This window comes from Eschrichtius robustus, chromosome X, assembly GCF_028021215.1.
Source record: "Eschrichtius robustus isolate mEscRob2 chromosome X, mEscRob2.pri, whole genome shotgun sequence".
Classification (NCBI taxonomy): domain Eukaryota; kingdom Metazoa; phylum Chordata; class Mammalia; order Artiodactyla; family Eschrichtiidae; genus Eschrichtius; species Eschrichtius robustus.
The window spans coordinates 79,300,834-79,309,833 of NC_090845.1; positions in this window are offsets into that span (position 1 = coordinate 79,300,834).

Below are 9,000 nucleotides of genomic sequence, written 5' to 3' on the forward strand. Positions count from 1 at the left end.
TAGAACAATGTGATTGTGCATCGCTACTCATGTCAATGAACTGAGATTGATCTTTATTTCTTCTAGGATAGAAGTGGTGTCATTAAAAAACTTCTATCAGAGTTAGTGGTAAGTTTCTAACAGCTTTTTTCTATTTATATTATTCATACTGTTTGGAATACTGCTCTGCTTGTCATAGTATCTTTCTAGACATTTCTTCCAAGAAGATAAATACAAGGCCAATAAGTAATCTAAAGATGCTCAAGGTTGCTAGCCATCAGAGAAATGCAAATCAAAACCATTACGAGTATCTTAGTCCATGTGGGCTTGTATATCAAAAATACTATAGATTGGGCGGCTTATAAGCAACAGAAATTTATTTCCCATGGTGTCTGGTTAAGGCCTATTTCCTGATTCCTAGATGATCATCTATTTGCTGTGTGCTCACATGGCAGAAGGGGCAAGGGAGTTCTTTGGGCCTTCTTTTATAAAGGCACTAATCCCATTAGGGCAGAGCCCTTATGACCTAACTGTCCCAAAAGGCCCTGCATTCTAATGCAATCATATTGTAGATTAAGTTTCAACATATTAATTTTTTAGGGGGAGGACACAAATATTCAGTCTGCAGCAATAAGATACCACTTTTCATCCATTAGAATTGCTAGAATCAAAAAGTCAGATAGCAAATTTTGGTAAGGATATGGAGAAATTAGAACCCTCATATACTGCTGGTGGGAATGTAAAATGGTGCATCCTCTTTGGAAAAGCATCTGGAAGTTCCTCAAATGTAAAACATAGAATGATCACATGATGAAGCAATTCCACTCCTGGTACATACCAAAGAGAATTGAAAGCATGTGTTCACACAAAAACTTTTTTCTATTGTACATATTTTTACTTTAGTAATTTGTGCTCTAATCTTTATTTTTCTTCCCTTATGTTCTGTCTCTGACTTCTTTTTATTTCCAGCTCTATAGAGATATAATTGACTTATAACATTGATGAGTTTTAGGTGTACAGCATGATGATCTATGTATATATTGTGAAATAATTGCCACAATAAGTTTACTTAACATCCATCTCCTCACAGTTACAGAATTTTGCTTTCCTTGTGATGAGAACTTTTAAGATCTACTTTCTTAGCAACTTTCAAATATGCAAAACAGTGTTGTTAGCTATAGTCATCATTTTGTACACTACATCTCCAAAACTTATTTATCTTAAAACTAGAAGTTTGTACTTTTTCACTATCCTTACCCATTTCTCCCACCCCCACCTCCTGCCCCTGGCAAACACAAATCTGATCTTTGTTTCTATGAGTGATCTTTTTTCAGATTTTACATATAAATAAGATCATACAGTGTTTGTCTTCCTCTGTCTGACTTATTTCACTTAGCATAATGCCCTCAATGTCCATTCATGTTGTTGCAAATGGTAGGATTTCCACATAGTGCATGTATGTGTTTGTGTGTGTGTGTGTGTGTGTGTATCACATTTCCTTTATCCACTCATCCATCAATAGACATTTAGGTTGTTTCCATGTCTTGTTGAAAACAATGCTGCAGTGAACAATCGGGTACTGGTATCTCTTTGGGATAGTGATTTTATTTCTTTCAGATATACCCAGAGTGGAATTGCTGGATCATATGGTAATGTTTTTTTTAACTTTTTGACAAACTTTCATACTGTTTTCCATAGTGACTGTACCAATTTACATTCCCATCAACAATGCACAGGAGTTCCCCTTTTTCCACATCTTCTCTAGCATTTGTTATCTCTTATCTTTCTGATGATAGCCATTTTAACAGGTGTGAGGTGTTATCTCATTGTGGTTTTGATTTTCATTTCCCTAATAATTACTGATGTTGAGTATCTTTTCATTTAAATGAATGTTCATAATAGTGAAGAAGTGAAAATTAGCCAAATGTCCATCAACTGATGAATGGGTGAACAAAATGCAATATATCCATACAATGGAATATTTAGCAATACAAGGAAATTAAGTACCATGACATGTTACAACATGGATGAACCTTGAAATCATGCTAAAAGTGTAAGAAATAAGTCATAGAAAACCACTTATTACATTATTCTATTTATATGAAAAGTCCATAATAGGCAGATCCATAGAGACAGAAAGTACACTAGTGTTTGCTTAAGACTGGGAGAGTTGGGGGAAATGGAGCATTATTGCTAATGGTGTGAGGTTTCTTTTCCAGGCGATAAATTTTTCTAAAATTATTTTGTGGTGATGGTTGCACAACTCTGTGAAAATACCAAAACCCATTGAATGGTACATTTTCAATGGGTGAATTGTATGGTATATGAATTATATCTCAATAAAGTTGTTAAAGAAACTTAGGAAAACTGGTAATCATTGACCAAGTCTTTACTCTTCTGGACCAATGACTGTAAAAATTTGGTTTGGCTTCCAGTGTCTGCTTAGATTTTATGGATTAAAATTCTTCTGTCATTTATGCTCTGGCATTTGTCTGTTTGTACATTCAATCTCGTATTTCTTACCTTGGACCAGCACTTTTCATATTTTATTTAATTTAAACCTAATAGCGATATATCAAATGGATGTTATTATTATCCATCTCTATTTCACAGATAAGGAATTTAGAAAAGCTGAATAGTTATAACCCAAGGCCACAAAACTAACATAAGGGATGAACTTATAAAATCAGAGTAAAATGGTAGTTACCAGGGGCTGGCGGGTGGGGAAATTGGGGTGATATTGTTTAAGGGAACAAACTTACAACTAGTAAATAAATATATGCATACCTCAGAGTTATTGCAGGTTCAGTTCTGGACTACTTACAATAAAGAGAATGTCCCAATAAAACAAGTCAACATGAATTTTCTGGTTTCCCAGTATATATAAAAGTTATGTTTACACTATACTGTCATTTATTAAGTGTGCAATAGCATTATGTCTAAAAAAAGTACATATTTTAATCTATAATTCTTCATTGCTAAAAATTGCTACACACCATGTGATAACACAGGGTTGCCACAGGCCTTTAATTTCTAAAAAAACACATTATCTGTGAAGTGCAATAAAGTGAAGTGCAATAAAATGAGGTATGCCTATGGGGGATGGAGATCTAATGCACAGCATAATGATTATAGTCAACATTACTATATTATAAACTTTGAAGTTGCTAAGAGAATAAATCTTGATTGTTCTTACCAGAAAGAAGAATTGACAATCATGTGACATGATAGAAGTTTTAGCTAAACTATGGGTATAATTATATTGCAGTATATAAATGTATCAAACCAACATGTTGCACACCTAAAACTTACACACTGTTATATGTCAATTATATCATAAATAAATAAATAAATACACATAATGTTTGATATAAAGCTCAGATGATAACTTTCTGTCACCAGTACTCACTACACTATAATACATTTCTTCTCAGTATCAAAATTCTGGAATTCCAGAGGAAGTGTCTTTTAAGTTGACATTTAAATGATTAGTAAGTATTGTATGAGTAGAAATGATCAAGGGTGCAAGAAGATAAGAAGCAAAGTATTCAAAGCAAAGGAAACAACATGTATCAATACCACAGAAAATCTTTCTATCATAACTTAAATAAAATAAGTTCAGTAGAATATGGGGAATATGGAACAAATCTTGGAAGATGAAAATGGAAAAGAAGTGTGTATTCATTCTTCTGTTTCCTTTCAGTAAACACAATTTAACTAAACATTCTCTATAAACGGTTCCAACATTACTTCTAAAGACTGGAAACTACAGAAGAAAAATAAATCACAAACACTTCTAAAATAGGAAAAAAATCAACATTTTTTCTAAACCTTGGATAGAGGAGGTTAAAATAAATAAAAGAAGCTAATAAGTTAAGTATTCAAAAAGTAGCATGCCATACTAAATGAGGACTAAAACTACAATTTTATAAACAAATATTGAAAATAGTTTAGAAACACCACTCTGTCAGTGCAACAGAGACCACAAATTCAAATGTCTTTCAGAAAGTGCCAGCAAGTGTAGTAAATCTGCAAAGCACAACAACTGTAAGGCAGCAAGGACTCCTGTTTATGGTGCTATACTGGAGATTGCAAGACAATTTAAAGCCATTGATATTAAAATATTGTAAACAATATGCTAGCCAAAAAGAGAGCAATCTATATCTCAAACTCAGCTATCTAGACCCCGATTTACTATCTTGTTCATCAACATAAAGTCTTTAATTTGTATTAATATCATATTGTCACTCTTCTCTTCTGACTACAGCAGTTTGTGCATCTTTGAAATTTAGAAACTTGCTTTCTTTCACTGAAAATCACCAAGGTATATGAGAGGAGAAAAAGAGACATAATGTAGTTAGTTGTAGCTTATTAACACAGGTATCTTGACTGTAATCAGTTTCCAAATTGTAGAAATATAGCTTTAATATTTTCCTTTGAAAAACTGATCAAGTTTTTCAGTAGCTAGAGTCTTTCTTTCATGCCTTATATTCCATTAATTCTGTAGTCTTCAGATAATTTGAAAGCTATTTTTTTTTTTTTTTGCTAGAGATAGTCCAACAAATCTTTCTTGCTATTTAGTTGTGAGGGTATTGGATTTGGAGGTACAATATAGTAGTGAATCAATTTTACTAGTTTACATTGCTTCAAAGTAGATGGTTGTGACAAATTTTTAAAATACAGTATATTAGTTCAGTAAACATCTAGACTAGTAACTTTCTGTAAGTCACGCAGCTTAGCCCTATCCCCATTTTTTGTCTAAGTTTGATATTATGTTCATTTAAATATTTTAATCAGAAAATACCTTCTTTGTATTAAGACTTTCTAGAAATATGAGGAGCCCAATATTTGTGTTTTGAAGGTATGCTTTTAAATAATACTTAGACAAGAATATAATATCCCCAAGAAAGAACTGCAAATAAGCTTAAAGCTCTAAGTAGTTTACCTAAGGAAATTTATATTACTTAGGAGGATTATGTCTATATAAAGGGCAATAAACTCAACCTGGACTAAAGAACAAAGGATGTTTATTCATTTACATAACAGAATACTCCTTGTGGCCTATACCATCAGGTGTAGATCCATTTAGAAATCAAATATGATCCTAGGGCTAGCTTCCTTCAATATTATGCTTGTTCTTTCTCAAAAGTTATCCATTATTAGTGTGTCATTTCAAGTACAGCAGAAGCTCTGCATACTGTGTCCTCTTTTATACAAATATGCCTTAAATTAATTGAATAATTAATTGACTGTCAGAACACAAACACTAAGATTATGTATCAATTCTAATGCTCAAAAAGACTGCTGATTTTATACCATTCACATTTGGCTCCCAGCATCCATTAACCATTTATTTATTGGTTTAAACCAGTATGCATGTAAAGCTGTTTAAGAAGTGTTAACCTGTACTCTCATAAAGAAACACTTTATGAACTAAAGTACAGCGTCTATGTACTACTCCTGTTGTCTCTTGTCTCACAGTCTCCACTTATCTCTAAATTTACTTAGGTCAGCATTATTTTCCCCTATTCCCTTCAGTGAGGTTATTTCATACATTTGTAATATAGCTAACTTCATTTATTGCAATCTGAATGCCATTGTGTGATTCTCTGATATCCTGGGTCCTTCCTTTCTCCCTCCCTCCTTCCTTTCTTTCTTTCTTCCTCCTTCCCGCCTTCCCTCCCTCCCTCCTTCCTTCTTTCCTTCCTTCTTTCCTTCTTTCTTTCTTTCTTTCTTTCTTTCTTTCTTTCTTTCTTTCTTTCTTTCTTTCTTTCTTTGCATACATTTAAATTCACTCTTTATAATACATGATTCAGTGAATTTAGGGCAAATTCACATTAAAAATGGGATTTAGAAAAGTAACTTAACTTGCACATGTTCACTGTTGGAGTGCAACTGTGTTATGATTTAATGTTAGATCTGTTTATGTGAATCATCTGCCCTTGATCTTTGTAAGTATTGAATATATGTTTGTTGTTGCACACCCTAAATATCCTAAAGTGATATAAATGAAAGACTGATTCATAAGAATATGTAATGCTTGTTAGACACTTATTATGTCCTGTTCACTATAACAAATCACAAAACTTTGTTTAATCTTCACTGAATACTCTGAACAAATCTATGCACTAAGCACTCTTATTAACCACATTTACAGATAAGGAAATACAGCTGTAGAATGGTTAAGTAAATTTCCACTGAAATATAACTAGTAACTAAAAGTTCCAGGACTTGAATACACACACACACACACACACACACACACTTTAACTGGAAGGCAAGTGAAGTAAAAGATTGATATACAATATAATAATGATGGAGAATTCCTTGATGAAAATACAAAAAAAAGTGAGATAGAAATTATTGTCAATTAAGAACGTTTTCAGGAGGACTTCCCTGGTGGTCCAGTGGTTAAGGCGCCATGCTTCCACTGCAGGGGGTGTGGGTTTGATCCCTGGTCTGGGAACTGAGATCTCACATGCTGCACAGTGCAGCAAGAAAAAAAATGTTTTCAGATTAAAAAACAAAACAACCTAATGTAGAATGTCAAAAACAAAAATAGGTTATTTTTTCTCACCTCCTAAAAGGAGGTGACTGCTGAATTTTATTCAGTGACTCATAGAAATCAAGGCAAAAGATCTCTGTGACTCTCTTATCCTTTTTCTAATGCTTGTTAATTCAGGATTGCAAGATGGTTGTGGTAGCTTCACACATAGTATTCACATTTAAAACAGGTAAAATGGATAAGAGGAAAGGTCAGCACTGGTTGTGTCAAAATCCTTTTTATAAAAAAATCCAAAAGCTTTCCAGAAACTTTCAACAACTATACAAGGAAGGCTGGGAAGTTATAATATTTAGCAGGACACATTATACTATCTAAAATAAAATCAGATTTCTATTCATAAAGAATAATAAGTAACCAAGTTTTGAATAATCAAAAATTGTGCCTGTCCCTTTGAAATTTAGACATAAATTAATATCAAGAGTACAAATGGAGGGATGAACGTCAAAAGTGGTGAATAGATGAGAGACTGAGATGTAGCTGCATATTGTATCATAGATAAAGGAACAAATACATTGTGAAGAAATTATGTCTTACTGGACATAAATGATAGTTTTAAATAGTCTCAGTTCTGTCACTTACAACTTTATGATACTGACTTTATAATTCTGGGACTTGGTGTCCTCATCTATAAACTAAAGGGGTTTAATTGATCAAGAGTTTCTAACTCTTAGATCTTGGGCTATATATACAATCTACTTAACTGTTTTGCTTGGCTAATTCTTTTTTTTTTCATTTTTGAAGAATGTTTTTAAAATAATACAAAAGTCATGTGTTGAGCTTGATCAGAGTACAGGCAACTAACTATTGTCAAACACTAGACCTGCTTAAGGCACACATGTTAAATCTCTGCTCTTTGGAGACATATCAGTACGGAAACTGTTATATATTATGTAATTTAATTTAATTTTATGCCATCTTTCATATTCTGTGTTTCTAAGGAAGTTTGAATTATTCTAATATCTTAATTACATTACTTGGCCAACAGAATGTGAGTAGATGTGGCAAATATATCTTCTGAGGAGAAGCTTTAACAGGCATTGTGAATTTCTACAAACTATCTTGGATTATTCCATTTGCTATTAATAGACAGTGTCCCAAATAGAGGCCATCCCAACAGTCCAGATCCTAGAAAGAATAACACAATTGCAAGTGTCACAGTAACCACAGGTACTACACAACTTCTCTGGATACTGTGAGTGAAAAATAATGTTAACTTTGGCAACTGAGATTTGGGGAATTTTGTTATCACAACAAACCTGTCTATTACAAAATCTAATTTATGTTTATGACAATCATTTGTTGAAGAGATTGTTCTTTTTTTACTGCATTCCAGTACCACCTCAGTCATGAATAACAACTCCACATAGTCATGGGTCTGTTTCTGTATTCTACTCAATTTGTTTATTTTTCTATCCTTGCATAAATTCTATATTGTCTTAGTTATTGTAACTATATTGTTTTGAAATCCAATGTAGTAAGCTCATTCACCTTTTCCATTCCTGCAACAACTGTGTAACCAGTTTCAATGTCAAAATAAAAACAAGGAAAGTCTCAAATAAACAACCTAAACTTTTGCCTAAAACAACTAGAGAAAGAAGATCAAACAAAACCCAAAGTTAGTAGAAGGAAAGAAATAATAAAGATCACAGCAGAAATAAATGAAACAGAGACAAAAAAATTAAAAAGATCAACAACACTAAAAGCTGCTTCTTTGAAAATATATTAAAAAATTGATAAAGCTTTAACCAGACTCATCAAGCTTTTGTTTTTTTAAGGGAGAGGTTCCAAATCAATAAAATTGGAAATGAAAAAGGACATGTTTCAACCAACACCACAGAAATACAAAGGATCATATGAGACTACTACAAGCAACTATAAAACAATAAGATTGACAACCTAGAAGTAAAGGACAAATTCTTAGAAAGGTACAATCTCCCAAGACTGAACAAGGAAGAAACAGAAAATACCAACAGACCAATTTCTAGTAATGAAATTGAATCAGTAATTTAAAAACTCCCAACAAACAAAAGTTCAGGACCAGAAGGCTTCACATGTGAATTCTACCAAACATTTAGAGAAGAGTTAACACCTATCCTTCTGAACCTATACCAAAAAATTGCAGAGGAAGGAATACTTTGAAACTCAAACTAAGAGGCCACCAGAACCCTAATACAAAAACCAGGCAAAGATATCACCACAAAAGAAAATTACAGGCCAGTCTCACTGATGAACATAGATATAAAAATTCTCAACAAAAGACTAGCAAACTGACTCCAACAATACATTAAAAGGATCATGCACCATGATCAAGGGGATTTATTCCAGGGATGCAAGGATTTTTCAATATCTGAAAATTAATCAATGTGATATATCACAGTAACAAATTGAAGAATAAAAACCATATGGTCATATCAATAGATGCAGAAAAAGCTTTTTATAAAATTCAACACCCATTT